Source organism: Loxodonta africana, chromosome 21 (genome assembly GCF_030014295.1).
Source record: "Loxodonta africana isolate mLoxAfr1 chromosome 21, mLoxAfr1.hap2, whole genome shotgun sequence".
Lineage (NCBI taxonomy): Eukaryota > Metazoa > Chordata > Mammalia > Proboscidea > Elephantidae > Loxodonta > Loxodonta africana.
Genome location: NC_087362.1, coordinates 78576494 through 78595336, shown reverse-complemented (window position 1 = coordinate 78595336; position 18843 = coordinate 78576494). Strand labels below are relative to the sequence as shown.

Genomic DNA, 18843 nt, shown 5'->3' with positions numbered 1-18843 from the left:
AACCCTAACCTTAAACCTAAACCTAATCCAAACCCTTACCTTAAACCTAACTCTAAGCATAACACTAGTCCGTCTGTAACCCTAAACCTAACCCTTACAATAGCCTTGAACCTAACACTAAACATAATCATAATTCTAACCATTACCCTAACTCTAACCTTGACCCTAAATAGGACACTAACTCTAATCCTAAACCTGGACGTAAACCTAAACCTTACCCTACACCTAACCCTAACCCTAAACCTAACCATAACTCTAACTCTAACCCTAATTATAACACTCACCCTAAACCCTCACCTTAACTGTAAAACTAACTGTAACCCTCATTCTAACCCTTAACCGTATCCCCCAACCCTAACCCTAATGCTAACCCTAGCCCTAACCAGAACACTAACCTGAAACCTCTAAGCCCTAACGATAACCCTAACCCTAACCCAAACCCTAACCTCTAAGACAAAAGCCTAACCCAAACATTAACCCTAACTCTCACCCTAACTTTAACTCTAACCCGCAACCTAATCATAAACCTAACCCTAACACTAAACCAAACCTAACCATGACCAGAACCACAATGCCTAACAAGAACCCTCACCCAAACCCTAACCCTAAACTGCACCTCTAACCCCTAACACCTTACCATAACCGTAATCCTAATGCTACCGAACCCTAACCCTAAACCTAACCCTCACCCCAACCACAATGCCTAACACCAATCATAACCCTAACTGTTACACTTAACTTAACTCTAACTTAAAATCTAACCCTAACCCTAAAACTAAACAGAACCAGTAAACTTAACCCTCACCCTAAACATAACCTTAACACTAAGCTGAAAACGAACCCAAACCTTAGCCATAACATTAACCCTCACCCTATCTTAAACTTTGCCCTATCCCTAAACTAATGCTAACCCTAAATTTAACCCTAAACCTACCCCTAATCCTAACCCTAACCTTAACCTTGGCCCACTTGGGACCCTAAACCTAACCCTTACAATAACTCTGACCTTAAACCTCGCCCTAAACCTAATCCTAATCCTAACACTGACCCTAACCCTAACCTAAACTTAACCTAACTTTAAGCCTCTCATAAACTTAAACCTAACCCTAACCCCTAACCCTAACTCTAACCCTAACCCTAGCCCTAACCCTAACTCTAACCGTAACACTTACTCAAAACCCTCACTTTAACTGTAATCATAACTCTAACTCTTATCGTAAGCCTAAACTTGACCCTAAGTATAACCCCATCCTAAACGTAACTGAAACACTAACCCCTAACCCTAATCCTTAGCCTGAACCTAAACTTAACCCTAAACCTGAACACTCACCGTAACTCTAACCCTAACCCTAAGCCGAACCCTCACCCTTAACCAAAATTTCACACTAACCATAACCCTAAACCTACCCTAAATTCATTCAAACCCTAACCCTAACCAAAACTAACACTAACACTAAACATAACCCTAAACCTAAACCTGACCCTAACCCTGACCTGAACCTGAACCCTAACTCCAAACCCTAAACCTCACGCTTAACATAAACTTCACCCTAGCACTAACCCTAAAACTAAACATAACACTAAATCTCACCCTAACCCTGACCCTAGCCCTAATCCTAACCATAAAACTAACCCTAACCCTAAACTTGACCCTAACCCTGACCCTAACTCTAACTCTAATCCTAACACTAAAACTTACCCTACACATTCAGCTTAAATGGAAACCCAGCACTAACCCTCACCCTAACATCTAAACCTAACCCCAAACCTTACACTAACCCTATCTCTAACCTTAACCTAGTCCAAAACCTAACCGTGACTTAACCCTACCACTTACCCTAACCATAACTCTAAACCTAACCTTAACCCTAAACTTAATCCTAACCTTAACCCTAACCCTAACAACTAACGCTAACCCTAAGCTCAACCCTCACCCTTAACTTAAACTTCATCCTAACCCTAACTCTAAACCAAACACTAACCCTAAGCCTAAACCTAACCTTAACCCTAAACTTAATCCTAACCCTAACCCTAACCACTAATACTAACACTAAGCTGAACCCTCACCCTTAACTTAAACTTCATCCTAAGCCTAACCCTAAACCAAACCCTAAACCTAACACTATACCTGACCCTAACGTTAACCCAAACACCTAAAACTAACCCTAACACTAACCCTAACCCTACAGCTAACCCTAACCTTAACCCAAACACCAAACCCTCACCCTTGCCCTAACCCTCATCCTTAACCTAAACTTCACCCTAAACTTTAGCCTAACCATAACCCTAAAACTAAACCTAACCCTAAACTATACCCTAACTCTAGCCCTAACCCTAAACCTAACACTAACCCTAACTCTAACCCTAACCCTAACTGTAAAACCCTAAAATATCAGCTTAATTGTAAACCTAACACTAACCCTCACAAGAACCCATAACCCTTTCCCTAAGCCTAACGCTATCCCTCATCCTAGTCCAAACCCTTACCTAAACCTAACCCTTACTCTAACCCTAAACTTAACCCTAACCTTAACTCTACCTTAACTCTAACCCTAAACCTAACAATAACTCTAAACCTAACCCTAACCCTAGCCCTAATCCCTAGCACTAACTCTAAACCTAACCCTAACCCTAACTTATTCCTACCCTTTACAGTAAACCTAGCCTTAACCCTAACCCTATACCTATCCCAAACACTAACCTTAAACCTACTCTAACCTTAACCCTAACCCTGACTATTAACTGAAACTTCACCCAAACCTAAGCCTAACTCTAACTCTAACCCTAACCATAACAATTACCATAACCTTCACCTTAAGTGTAAACCAAACCCTAAACCTCACGCTAACCCTTAACCGTATTCTCAACCCTAAACAAAACGCTATCCCCAACATTATCCCTAACCCTAACCCTAATACGAACAGTAACCCTAATCTAACCCTAACCCTAATATTAACCCTAAACTCAACCCTACCCTAACTATAAACCTAACCCTAACACCCTAAACCTAACGTCTAACACTATACTCCTAACCCTATTTCTAACCGTCAACCTCAACCTAAACTTTACACTAACCCTAAACCAAAACCTACCGCTCACCCTAAACATAACCCCAACCCTAACCAAACCCTAAACCCAACCTTAACACTAACCTGAACACAAACCCAAATTCTAGCCCTAACCATAAAAATAACCCTCACCCTATCCTAAATTTCATCCAAACACTAACCCTAAACCTAACCCTACCCAAAACCCAAAACTTAAACGTAACTCAAACCATAACGCTAGTCCACCTGTAACCCTAAACCTAAGACTTACAATAGCCTTGAACCTAACCCTAAACCTAATCCTAATCCTAACCCTAGACCTAATCCTAACCCTAACTCTAACCTCGATCCTAAATAGAACACTAACTCTAAACCTAAACCTGAACCTAAATTTTGCACTATACCTAACTCTAACCCGAAACCTAACCCTAACTCTAACTCTAACCCAATCATAACACTTACCCTAAACCCTCAACTTAGCTCTAAAACTAACCGTAACCCTCACTCTAACCCCTAACCGTATCCACAAAACCTAACCCTAATGCTATCCCTAAACCCTGAAACCTAACACTAATGCTATCCCTAACACTAACCTGAAACCCCTGAGCCCTAACGATAACACTAACTCTAAACCAAACCCTAACCCCAACACCAAAGCCTAACCCAAAGCTTAACCCTAACTCTAACACTAACCCAAAATCTGATCATAAACCTAACCCTAACCCTAAACCAAACCTAACTATGACCAGAACCAAAATGCCTAACCAGAAAACTCACCGAAACCCTAACCCTAAACTACACCTCTAACCCCTAACACCTTGCCATATCCATAATCCTAACCCTACCCAACCCTAACCCTAAACCTAAACCTCACCCCAACCACAACGCCTACCACAACCATAACCCTAACCATAAAATAAACGTAAAACTAAATTTAACCCTAACTTAAAATCTAACCCTAACCCTAAAACTAAACAGAACCCTTAAACTTAACCCTAACCCTAAAAATAACCTTAACACTAACATGGAAACGAACCCAAACCTTAGCCATAACCCTAACCCTCACCCTATATGAAAATTCATCCTATCCCTAACCTAAATTTAACCCTAAACCTACCACTAAACCTAACCCTAACCTTAACCTTGGCACTCCTGTAACCCTAAACCTAACAATGACAATAACTCTGACCCTAACCCTCGCCCTAAACCTGATTCTAATCCTAACACTGACCCTAACCCTAGCCTCACGTTAACCCTAACTTTAAGCCTACCATAAACTTAAACCTAACCCTAACACCTAACCCAAACTCTAACCCTACACCTAGCCCTAACTCTAAACGTAACACTTACCCAAAACCCTCACCTTAACTGTAAACATAAATCTAACGCTTACCCGAACCCTAAACTTAACCGTAATTATAACCCTACCCTAAACCTAACTGAAACACTAACCCCTAACCCTAACTCTAACTCTAATCCTTAGCCTAAACCTAACCTTAACCCTAAACCGAACCCTAACCACTAACCCTAACTCTAACCCTAACTCGAAACCGAACCCTCACCCTTAACCAAAATTTCACCCGAACCATAATCCTAAACCTACCATAACTTCATTCAAACCCTAACCCTAAGCAAAATTAACACTAAACCTAACCCTACCATAAACCTAAACCTAAACTTAGAGCTGGCTCTAACCTGAACCCTAAACCCTAACCCTAAACCTGACCCTAACATTAACCCAAACACCTAACCCTAACCCTCATCCTTAACCTAAACTTCACCCTAAACCTAAGCCTAACCCACTATCCGGTAACTCTAGCCCTAACCCTAACTCTAACCCTAACCCTAAGCATAACACTCTAAAACATCAGCTTAATGTAAAAATAACACTAACCCTTACACAAACCCCTAACGCTTTCCCTAACCCTAACCCTATCCCTCATCCTAACCCTAAACCTGACCTAAACCTAACCCTTACCCTAACCCTAAACTTAACCCTAACCTTAACTCTACCCTAACCCTGAACCTAACATTAACTCTAAACCTGACCCAAACCCTAACCCTAAACCCTGGCACTAACTCTAAACCTAACCCTGACCCTAACCTAGCACTACCCTTTACCATAAACCTAGCATTAACCCTAACCTGACCCCTACCCTAACCCTAACCCTAAACCTAACCCTAACACTAACTTTAACCTTAACTCTAACCTAAACCCTAGCCGCCACTATTAACTGAAACTTCACCCTGACACTAACTCTAACCCTAACCATAAAAATTACCCTAAACCCTCACATTAACTGTAAACCTAAACCTTACCCTCACCCTAACCCCTAACTGTATTCCCAAGCCTAAAGCTAACGCTATCCCTAACCCTAACACGAACAGTAACCCTAATCTAACACTAGCCCTAACATTAACCCTAAACTTAACCCTACCCTAACCATAAACCTAACCCTAACACCCTAAACCTAACCGCTAACACTAACTATAATCCTAAACCTAATCCTAAACCTTATCCTATCAATCACCCTTAACCTAAACTTCACACTAACCATCAACCTAAAAGTAACCCTAATGTTAAACATAAACCCTAACTCCAAATCCGACCCTAAACCTAACCTTAACACTAACCTGAACACAAACCCAAACTCTAGCCCTAACCCTAAAAGCAACCCTCACCTTATGCTAAACTTCATCCAAACCCTAACCCTAACCTTAACCCTAAACCTAAACCTAACCCAAACCCTAACCTTAAACCTGACTCTAACCGTAAAGCTAGTCCATCTGTAACCCTAAAACTAAGCCTTACAATAGCCCTGAACCTAACCCTAAACCTAATCCTAATCCTAACCCTAGACCTAATCCTAACCCTAACCAGAACTCTAACCTTGACCCTAAATAGAACACTAACTCTAACCCTAAAACTAGACTTAAACCAAAAACTTACCCTACACCTAACCCCAACCCTAACTCCAACTCTAACGCAATCATAACCCTTACCCTAAAACCTCACCTTAACTGTAAAAGTAGCCGTAACCCTCAAACCCCTAACCGTATCCCCAAAACCTAATCCTAATGCTATCCCTAACCCCTGAAACCTAACCCTAATGCTATCCCTAACATTAGACTGAAACCCCTGAGCCCTAACGATAACCGTACCCCTAACCCAAACTCTAACTCGAACCCGAAATCTAATCATAAACCTAACCCTAACCCTAAACCAAACCTAATCATGATCAGAACCACAAGGCCTAACCGGAACCCTCACCCAAACCCGAACCCTAAACTATACCTCTAACCCCTAACATCTTACCATAACCAGAATCCTAACCCTACCCAACCCTAACCCTAAACCTAACCCTCACCCCAACCACAATGCCTAACACAAACCGTAACCCTAACCCTAACTGTAACACTGAACTTAACCCTAACCTGAAATCTACCCCTAACCCTAAAAGTAAACAGAACCCATAAACTTAATCCTAACCCTAAACGTAACCTTAACACTAACCTAAAAACTCAACCAAACCTTAGCCATAACAATAACCCTCACCCAATCTTAAACTTCACCCTACCCCTAATCCAAAACTCACCCTAACTATAACCCTAACCCTACCCCTAAACCTAACAATAACCTTAACCTTGGCCCACCTGTAACCCTAAACCTAACCCTAAAAAAAACACTGACCCTAACCCTCACCCTAAACCTAATCTAATCCTAACCCTGACCCTAAACCTAACCAAACCTTAACCCGAACTTTACCCTACCATAAACTTAAACCTAACCCTAACCCGTAACCCTAACTCTAACCCTAACCCTAGCCCTAACCTAACCCTAACCCTAACCATAACAATTACCCAAACCCTCACCTTAACTCTAAACATAACTCTGACTCTTAACCTAAACCTAAATAGAACCCTACCCTAAACCTAACCAGAACACTAACACCTAACTCTAAATCTAACCCTGAGCTTTAGCCTAAACCTAACCTTAACGCTAAACCTAACCTTAACCACTAACCCTAATTCTGGCCCTGACTCTAAGTCTGACCCTAAATCGAAACCTCACCCTTAACCAAAACTTCACCCTAACCATAACCCTAAACCTACCCTAACTTCATTCAAACCCTAACGCTAACCAAAACTAAAACAAACTGTAAACCTAACCCTAACCCTGACCCTAACCTGAACCCTAACCCCTAACCCTAACCCTCACGCTTAACAGAAACTTCACCCTAACTCTAACCCTAAAATTAAACATAACACGAAATCTCACCCGATCCTGACCCTAACCCTAATCCTAGCCATAAACCTAACCCTAACCCTAAACTTAAACCTAACCCTGAAACTAACTCTAAGTCTAATCCTAATCCTAACCCGAAATCTTAACCTACCCACTCAGCTTAAATGGAAACATAGCACTAACCCTCACCCTAAAATCTAAACCTGACCCCAAACCTTAACCTAAACCATTCTCTAACCTTAACCTAGCCCTAAACCTAACCATGACTTAAACCTAACACTCACCCTAAACCTAACCCTAAACCTAACCCTAACTTTAACCTTAAACCTAATCCTAAACTTAACCCTAGCCCTAACAGCTAACCCTAAGCTCAAACCTCACCCTTAACTTAAACTTCACCCTAACCCTAACCCTAAACCAAACCCTAACCCTAAACCTGACCCTAACGTTAACACAAACTCCTAAACCTAAACCTAACACTAAGCCTAACCCTAAACCTAACCCTAGAATTAACTGAAACACCTAAAACTAACCCTAACCCTCATCCTTAACCTAAACTTCACCGTAAACAGAAGCCTAACATTAACCCTAAAACTAAACCTAAACCTAAAAAAAAAAGAAAAACTATCCCCTAAATCTAGCCCTAACCCTAAACCTATTCCTAACCCTAACTCTAACCCTGACCCTAACCGGAACACCGTAAAACATCAGCTTAGGTGTAAACCTAACACTAACTCTCACATGAACCCCTAACCCTTTCCCTAACCCTAACCCTATCCCTAATCCTAACAGTAACCCTGACCTAAACCTAACCCTTACCCTGACGCTAAACTTACCCTTAACCTTAACTCTACCCTAAACCTACCAAAAACTCTAAACCTGACCCTACCCCTTACCCTAAACCCTACCACTAGCTCTAACTCTAAACCTAACCCTAACCCTAACATAGCCCTACACTTTACTGTAAACCTAGCCTTAACCCTAACCTTACCCCTACCCTAAACCTAACCCTAACACTAACCTTAACCCTAACTCTAATCTTAACCCTAACCCTTACCCTAACCCTCACTATTAACTGAAACTTCACCTTAACCCTAACCCAAACTCTAACTTGAACCCTAACTATAACACTTACCCTAAACCCAAACCTTAACTGTAAACCTAACCTTAACCCTCACCCTAACCCCCACCCTGACCCTAACCCCTAACCGTATCCCCAACCCTAAACCTCATGCTATCCCTAACCCTATCCCTAACCCAAACACAAACATTAACACTAATCTAACCCTAACTCTAGCATTAACCCTAATCTTAACACTACCCTAACCATAAACCTAACCCTAACATCCTAAATCTAACCTCTAACACTGACTATAATCCTAACCCTAATCCAAACCCTTATCCTAACCCTCACCCTTAACCTAAACTTCACACTAACCCTAAACCAAAACGTAACCCTAACCTTAAACATAAACCCTAACCCTAAAACTAACCAGAAACCCCTGAGCCCTAACGATAACCCTAACTCTAACCCAAACCCTAAACCCTAACACCAAAGCCTAACCGAAAACATAACCCGAACTCTAACACTAACACTAACCCGAAACCTAATCATAAACGTAGCCCTAACCCTAAACGAAACCTAACCATGACCAGACCCACAATGCCTAACCAGAAACCTCACCCAAACCCTAACCCTAAGCTACACCTCTAACCCCTAACACCTTACCATAACCATAATCCTATCCCTACCCAATCCTAACCCTAAACCTAAACCTCACCCCAACCACAACACCTACCACAACCATAACCCTAACCCTAAAACGTAAAACTAAACTTAACCCTAACTTAAAATCTAACCCTGACCCTAAAACTAAACAGAACCCTTAAACTTAACCTTAACCCTAAACATAACCTTAACACTAATGTGGAAACGAACCCAAACCTTAGCCATAACCCTAACCCTCACCCTATATGAAAATTCACCCTATCCCTAACCTATAGCTAACCCTAAATTTAACCCTAAACCTACCACTAAACCTAACCCTAACCTTAACCTTGGCAAACCTGTAAGCCTAAACCTAACCCTGACAATAACTCTGACCCTAACCCTCGCCCTAAACCTGATTCTAGTCCTAACCCTGACCCTAACCCTAACCTCACCTTAACCCTAACTTTAAGCCTAGCATAAACATAAACCTAACCCAAACTCTAACCCTACACCTAGCCCTAACCCTAAACGTAACACTTACCCAAAACCCTCACCTTAACTGTAAACGTAAATCTAACTCTTACTCTAACCCTAAACTTAACCGTAATTATAACCCTACCCTAAACCTAACTGAAACACTAACCCCTAACCCTAACTCTAACCCTAATCCTTAGCCTAAACCTAACCTTAACCCTAAACCGAACCCTAACTCTAACCCTAACCCGAAACCGAACCCTCACCCTTAACCAAAATTTCACCCGAACCATAACCCTAAACCTATCATAACTTCATTCAAACCCTAACCCTAAGCAAAATTAACACTAAACCTAACCCTACCGTAAACCTAAACCTAACCTTAAAGCTGACTCTAACCTGAACCCTAAACCCTAACCCTAAACCTGACCCTAACATTAACCCAAACACCTAACCCTAACCCTCATCCTTAACCTAAACTTCACCCTAAACCTAAGCCTAACCCACGATCTGCAAACTCTAGCCCTAACCCTAACTCTAAACCTAACCCGAAGCGTAACACCCTAAAACATCAGCTTAATGTAAAAATAACACTAACCTTCACACGAACCCTTAACCCTTTCCCTAACCCTAACCCTATCCCTCATCCTAACCGTAACACTGGCCTAAACGTAACCCTTACCCTAACCCTAAACTTAACCCTAACCTTAACTCTACCCTAACCCTAAACCTATACCTAACATCAACTCTAAACCTGACCCAAACCCTAACCCTAAACCCTAGCACTAACTCTAAACCTAACCGTAACCCTAACCTAGCACTACCCTTTACCGTAAACCTAGCATTAACCCTAACCTGACCCCTACCCTAACCTTAACCCGGAACCTAACCCTAACACTAAGTTTAACCCTAACTCTAACCTAAACCCTAGCCCCCATTATTAACTGCAACTTCACCCTGACACTAACTCCAACTCTAACCCTAACCATAAAAATTACCTTAAACCCTCACATTAACTGTAAACCTAAACCTAACCCTCACCATAACCCCAACCCTCACCCTAACGCCTAACTGTATTCCCAACCCTAAAGTTAACGCTATCTCTAACGCTAACCCTAACACGAACAGTAACCCTAATCTAACACTAACCCTAACAATAACCCTAAACTTAACCCTACCCTAACCATAAACCTAACCCTAACACCCTAAACCTAACCTCTAACACTAACTATAATCCTAAACCTAATCCTAAACCTTATCCTATCCCTCACCCTTAACCTAAACTTCACACTAACCATAAAACTAAAACTAACCTTAATGCTAAACATAACCCCTAACCCTAAACCTAACCTTAACACTAACCTAAACACAAACCCAAACTCTAGCCCTAACCCTAAAAGTAACCCTCACCTTATGGTATACTTCATCCAAACCCTAACCCTAACCTTAACCCTAAACCTAAACCTAACCCAAACCCTAACCTTAAACCTGACTCTAACCATAAAGCTAGTCCATCTGTAACCCTAAACCTAAGCCTTACAATAGCCCTGAATCTAACCCTAAACCTACTCCTAATCCTAACCCTAGACCTAATCCTAACCCTAACCAGAACTCTAACCTTGACCCTAAATAGAACACTAACTCTAACCCTAAAACTGGACTTAAACCTAACACTTACCCTACACCTAACCCTAACCCTAACTCTAACACTAACCCAATCAAAACCCTTACCCTAAAACCTCACCTTAACTGTAAAGCTAGCCATAACCCTCACTCTAACCCCTAAACGTATCCCCAAAACCTAACCCTAATGCTATCCCTAAACCCTGAAACCTAAACCTAATGCTATCCCTAACACTAACCTGAAACCCCTGAGCCCTAAGGAGAACCCTAACCCTAAACCTAACCCAAACCCTAACCCCAACACCAAAGCCTAACCTAAACCTTAACCCTAACTCTAACTCTAACCTGAAATCTAATCATAAACCTAACCCTAACCCTAAACCAAACCTAACCATGACCAGAACCACAATGCCTAACCGGAACCCTCACCCAAACCCAAACCCTAAACTACACCTCTAACCCCTAACATCTTACCATAACCAGAATCCTAACCCTACCCAACCCTAACCCTAAACCTAACCCTCACCCCAACCATAATGCCTAACACAAACTGTAACCCTAACCCTAACCCTAACCGTAACACTAAACATAACCTTAACGTAAAATCTAACCCTAACCCAGAACTAAACATAACCTGTAAACTTAACCCTAACCCTAAATATAACCTTAACACTAACCTGAAAACTAACCCAAACCTTAGCCATACCCCAACCCTAACGCTCACCCTATCTTAAACTTCACCCTATCCCTAACCTAAAGCTAACGCTAACTTTAACCCTAACCCTACCTCTAAACTTAACCCTAACCTTAACCTTGGCCTATCAGTAACCCTAAACGTAACCCTTACAATAACTCTGACCCTAAACCTCAACCTAAACCTAAACCTAATCCTAATCCTACCCTAACCCTAACCTAACCTTAACCTTAAGTTTAACCCTACCATAAAATTAAACCTAACCCTAAACCCTAAACCCAACTCTAACCCTAACCTTAACCCTAACCGTAACACATACCCAAAACCCTCACCTTAACTGTACACGTAATTCTACCTCTTACCCTAACGCTAAACTTAACCCTAAATATAACCCTACCCTAAACCTAACCAAAACACTTACCCCTAACCCTAACTCTAACCCTAATCCTTAGCCAAACCTAATTTTAAACCTAAACCTAACCCTAACCACTAACCCTAACTCTAACCCTAACCCTAACCATAAACCAAACCCTCACCCTTAACCAAAATTTCACCCTAACCATAAACCTAAACATACCCTAACTTTATTCCAACCCTAAACTTAACCAAAACTGAAACAAATGTAAACCTAACCCTAACTCTACCCCGACCCTAACCTGAACCCTAAACCCTAACCCTAACTCTAACCCTCACGCTTAACATAAAATTCACCCAAACCCTATCCTAAAACTAAACATAACACTAAATCTCCCCCAAGCCTGACCCTAACCCAATCCTAACCATAAACCAAACCCTAAACTTAAGCCTATCCCTGACCCTAACTCTAACCCAAATCCTAACCGTAAAACTTACCCCACATACTCAGCATAAATGGAAACCTAACACTGACCCACACCCTAACATCTAAACCTAAACCCTGCCCTTAACCTAACCCTATCTCTAAACTTACCCGAGCCCTACAGTTAACCATGACTTAAACCTAACACTTACCCTAAACCTAACCCTAAACCTAACCTTAACCCTAAACCTAATCCTAACCTTAACCCTAACCCTAACCCTAACCCCTAACCCTAGCCCTAAGCTCAACCCTCACCTTTAACTTAAACATCACCCTATCCCTAACACTAACCCTAAACCGAATTCTAATCCTAAACCGAAACCTAACCCTAAACCTGACCCTAACATTAACCCCAAAACCTAACCCTAACCCTAACAGTAAGTCTAACCCTAACCCTAACCTGACCCTAACCTTAAGCCAAACACCTAACCCTAACACAAAACCTAACCCTGACCCTAATCCTTAACCTACACTTCACCCTAAACCTAAGCCTAACCCTAACCCTAAAACTAAACCTAACCCTAAACTATTCTCTAAATCTGGCCCTAAACCTAAACCTAACCCTAACCCTAACTCTGACCCTACCCCTAACCGTAACACCCTAAAACATCACCGTGAGTGTAAACCTAAAACTAACCCTCACACATACTCCTAACCCTTTCCCTAACCTTAAACCTATCCCTAATTTTGACCCTAAACCTAACCCTTACCCTCACCCTAAACTCAACCCTAACCTTAACTCTACACTAACTCTAACATTAACCCTAAACTTCACCCTACCCTACCCATAAACCTAACCCTAACACCCTAAACCTAACCTCTAACACTAACTATAATCCTAACCCTAATCCTAAACCTTATCCTAACCCTCACCCTTAACCTAAACTTCACACTAATCCTAAACCTAAACGTAACCCTAACCCTAAACATAAACCCTAAACCTAACCCGAACCCTAAACCTAACCTTAACACTAACTGGAACACAAAAAACTCTAGCCCTAACCCTAAAAACAACCCTCACCCTATCCTAAACTTCATCCATACCCTAACCCAGACCTTAACCATAAACCTAAACCTAATCCAAACCCTAACCTTAAACATAACTCTAACAATAATGCTAGTCCACCTGTAACCCTAAACCTAAGCCTTACAATAGCCCTGAACCTAACCATAAAACTAATCCTAATCCTAACCCTAGACCTAATCCTAACCCTAACCCTAACTCTAACATTGACCCTAAATAGAACAGTAACTCTCACCTTGAACCTGAAACTAAACCTAAATCTTACCCTACACCTAACCCTAACCCTAAATCTAACCCTAACTCTAACTCTAACCCTAATCATAACACCCTAAACCCTCACCTTAACTGGAAAACTAACCATAACCCTCACCCTAACCCCTAACCGTATCCCCAACCCTAACCCTAATGCTATCCTTAACCCTAGCCCTAACACTAACCTGAACCCCTAAGCCCTAATGATAACCCTAACCCTAACCAAAACCAAACCCCTAACACTAAAAACTAACCCAAATGTTAACCCTAACTCTCACTCGAACTCTAACACTAACCAGAAACCGAATCATAAACCTAACCCTAACCCTAAACCAAACCTAACCATGACCAGAACAACAATGCCTAACCGGAACCTCACCCAAACCCTAAGCCTAAACTACACCTCTAAACCCTAACACCTTACCATAACCATAATCCTAACCCTTCAAAACCCTAACTCTAAACCTAACCCTCACCCCAACCACAACGCCTAACACAAACCGTAAACCTAATACTAACAGTAACACTAAACACTAATCTAAAATCTAACCCTAACCCAGAACTAAACATAACCCGTAAACCTAACCCTAAACATAAACATAACCTTCACACTAACCTGAAAACGTATCCAAACCTTAGCCATAACCCTAACCCTAACCCTAACCCTGTCTTAAACTTCACCCTATCCCTAACCTAAAACTAACCCTAACTTTAACCCTAACCCTACCCCAAAACCTAACCCTAACCTTAACCTTGGCCCACCAGTAACCCTGAACTTAACCCTTACAATAACTCTGACCCTAAACCTCACCCTAAACCTAATCCTAATCCTAACCCTATCCTAACCCTACCCTAACCTTAACCCTAACCTAACCTTAACCCTAACGTTAACCCTACCATAAAATTAAACCTAACCCTAAACCCTAACCCTAACTCTAACCTAACCCTAAACGTAACACACACCCAAAACCCTCACCTTAATTGTAAACGTAACTCTAACTCTTAAACTAACCCTAAACTTCACCCTAAATATAACTCTACCCTAAACCTAACCAAAACACTTACCTCTAACCCTAATCCTTAGCCTAAACCTAATCTTAACCCTAAACCTAACCCTAACCACTAGCACTAACTCTAACCCTAAACCTATCCTTAAACCGAACCCTCACCTTTAACCAAAATTCCACCCTAACCATAACCCTAAACCTACCCTAACTTTATTCAAACCCTAACCTTAACCAAAACTAAAACAAACGCTAAACCTAAACCTAACCCTACCCCTGACCCTAACCTGAACCCTAAGCCCTAACTCTGACCCTAACCCTCATGCTTAACATAAACTTCACCTTAACCCTAACCCTAAAACTAAAAAACATAACACTAAATTTCCCCTAACCCTGACCCTAACCCTAATCTTAACCATAAACCTAATCCTAACCCTAAACTTAACCCTAACCCTGACCCTAACTCTAACCCTAATTCTAACCCTAAAACTTACCCGACACACTCAGCTCAAATGGAAACCTAGCACTAAACCTCACCCTAACATCTAAACCTAAACCCAACCCTTCACCTAACCCTATCTCTAAACTTATCCTAGTCCTACACCTAACCATGACTTACCCTAACCCTAACCCTAAACCTAACCTTAACCCTAAACCTAATCCTAATATTAAACCTAACGCTAACCCATAACGCTAAACCTAACCTCAACCCTCACAGTTAAGTTCAACTTCACCCTATGCCTAACCTGAACCTTAAAACGAATCCTAATCCTAACCCTAAACCTGACCCTAACATGAACCCAAACACCTAGCCCTAACCCTAACAGTAAGCCTAACCCTAACCTGACCCTAACTTTAACCCAAACACCTAACCCTAAAACTAAACCTAACCCTAAACTATCCCCTAACTCTAGCCCTAAACCTAAACCTAACCCTAACCCTAACTCTGACCCTAACCCTAACCGAAACACCCTAAAACATCACCGTAAGTGTAAACCTAAAACTAACCCTCACACCAACCCCTAACCCTAACTCTGTCCCTAATTTTAACCCTAAACATAACCTAAACCTAACCCTTACCCTAACCCTAAACTTAACTCTACACTAACTCTAAGGTTAACCCTAAACGTAACCCTACCCTAAGCATAAACCTAACCCTAACACCCTAAACCTAATCTCTAACACTAACTATAATCCTAACCCTTATCCTAACCCTCACCCTTAACCTAAACTTCACACTAATCCTAAACCTAACTCTAACCCTAAACATAACCCCTAACCCTAACCTGGACTCTAAACCTAACCTTAACACTAACCTGAACACATAATCAAACTCTAGCCCTAACTCTAAAAATAACCCTCATCCTATCCTAAACTTCATCCAAACCCTAACCCCAACCTTAACCCTCAACCTAAACCTAACCCAAACCCTAAATTTAAACCTAACTCTAACCAGAATGCTAGTCCACCTGTAACCCTAAACCTAAGCCTTACAATAGCTCTGAACCTAACAATAAACCTAATCCTAAACCTAATGCTAGACCTACTCCTAACCCTAACCCTAACTCTAACCTTGAAACTAAATAGAACACTAACTCTCACCCTGAACCTGAAACTAAACCTAAATCTTACCTTACACCTAATCCTAAAGCTAAACTTAACCCTAACACTAACTCTAATCATTCCACTTACCCTAAACCCTGACCTTAAGTGTAAAACTAACCGTAACACTCACTTTAACCCCTAACCGAATCCCCCAGCCCTAGCCCTAATGCTATCCCTAATCCTAACCCTAACACTAACCTGAACCCCTAAGCCCTAACGATAACCCTAACCCTAACCCCTAACACCAAAGCCTAATCCAAACCTTAACCCTAACTCTAACAGTAACCTAAAACCTAATCATAAACCTAACCCTAAACCTAACCCTAAACCAAACCTAAGCATGACCAGAACTACAATGCCTAACCGGAAACCTCACCCAAACCCTAACCCTAAACTACACCTCTAACCCCTAACACCTTACCATAACCATAATCCTAAGCCTACACAACCCTAACCCTAAACCTAACCCTAACTCCAACCACAACGCCTAACACAAACCATAACCCTAACCCTAACCCTAACACTAAACTTAACCCTAACCTAAAATCTAACCTTATCCCTAAAACTAAACAGAATCTGTAAACTTAACCCTAAACCTAAACATAACCTTAACACTAACCTGAAAACGAACCCAAACTTAGCCATAACCCTAACCCTAACCGTCACCCTATCTTAAACTTCACCCTATACCTAACCTAAAGCTAACCCTAACTTGAACCCTAACACTAAACCTAACCCTACCCTTAACCTTGGCCCATCTGTAACCCTAAACCTAAACTTTACAATAACTCTGACCTTAAACCTCACCCTAAACCTACTCCTAATCCTAACCCTGAACCTAACCCTAACCTAACCTTAACCCTAACTTTAACCCTACCATAAACTTAAACCTACCCTAAACCTAACCCTAAACTTAACCTTGGCCAACCTTTAACCCTAATCCAAACCCTTACAATAACTCTGACCCTATCCCTCACCCTAAACCTAATCCTAACCCTAACCTAACCTTAACCATACCATAAACTTAAACCAAACCCTAACCCCTGACCCTAATTCTAACCCTAACCCTAGCCCTAACCCTAACCATAACACTTACCCAAAACCCTCACCTTAACTGTAAACGCAACTCTAACTCTTACCCTAACCCTAAACTTAACCCTAAATATAACCCTACCTTAAACCTAACTGAAACACTAATCCCTAACCCTAACTCTAACCCTAATCCTTAGCCTAAACCTAACCTCAACCCTAAACCTAACACTAACCACTAACCCTAAACCGAACCCTCCCTCTTAACCAAAATTTCACCCAAAACCATAACCCTAAACCTACCCTAAGTTCATTCAAACCTTACCCTAACCAAAACTAAAACTAAACCTAACCCTAACCCTAACCCGAAATGTAAACCCAACCCTAACCCCGACCCTAACCTGAACCCTAACCCCTAACCCTAACCCTCACGCTTAACATAAACTTCACACTAACTCTAACCCTAAAAATAAACATAGCACTAAATCTCCCCCAACCCTGGCCCTAACCCTAATCCTAACCATAAACCTAACAGTAACCCAAAACTTAACACAAACCTGACCCTAACTCTAACTCTAACCCTAATCCTAACCCTAAAGCTTACCCTACACACTCAGCTTAAATGGAAACCTAGAACTAAGCCTCACCCTAACATCTAAACATAATCCCAACCCTTAACCTAACCCTACCTCTAACCTTAACCTAACCCTAAACCTAACAATGACTTAACCCTAACACGTACTCTAAACCTAACCATAAACCTAAACTTAACCCTAAACCTAATCCTAACCTTAACCCTAACACTAACCCCTAACACTAACCCTAAACTCAACCCTCACCCTTAACTTTAATTGCACCCTAACCTCAACCCTAAACAGAACCCTAACCCTAACCCTAAACCTTACCCTAACAGGAACCCAAACATGTAAACCAAACCCTAACACTAACTCTAACCTTAATCTAACCCTAACCTGACCGTACCCTTAACACAAACACATAACCCTAACACTGACCCTAACCCTCATCCTTAACCTATACTTCACCGTAAACGTAAGCCTAAGCCTAACCCTGAAACTAAAGCTAACCCTAAACTATCCCTCACTCTAGCCCTAACCCTAAACCTATCCCTAACCCTAACTCTAACCCTAACCCTAACCGTAACGTCCTAAAACATCAGCTTAACTGTAAACCTAACACTAACCATCACACGAACCCCTAACCCTTTCCCTAACCTTAATCCTATCCGTAATCCTAACCTTAACCTTGACCTAATCCTAACCCTTACCCTAACCCTAA

The 18843-nt window shown here is 41.5% G+C and overlaps 1 long non-coding RNA gene across 1 annotated transcript in view; it reads left to right on the top strand.

Moving 5' to 3' along the window:
- Positions 1-18843, top strand: part of LOC135228382 (uncharacterized) — a 67219-nt gene that overhangs the window by 7577 nt on the left and 40799 nt on the right. The gene's annotated exons all lie outside the window — the stretch shown is intronic.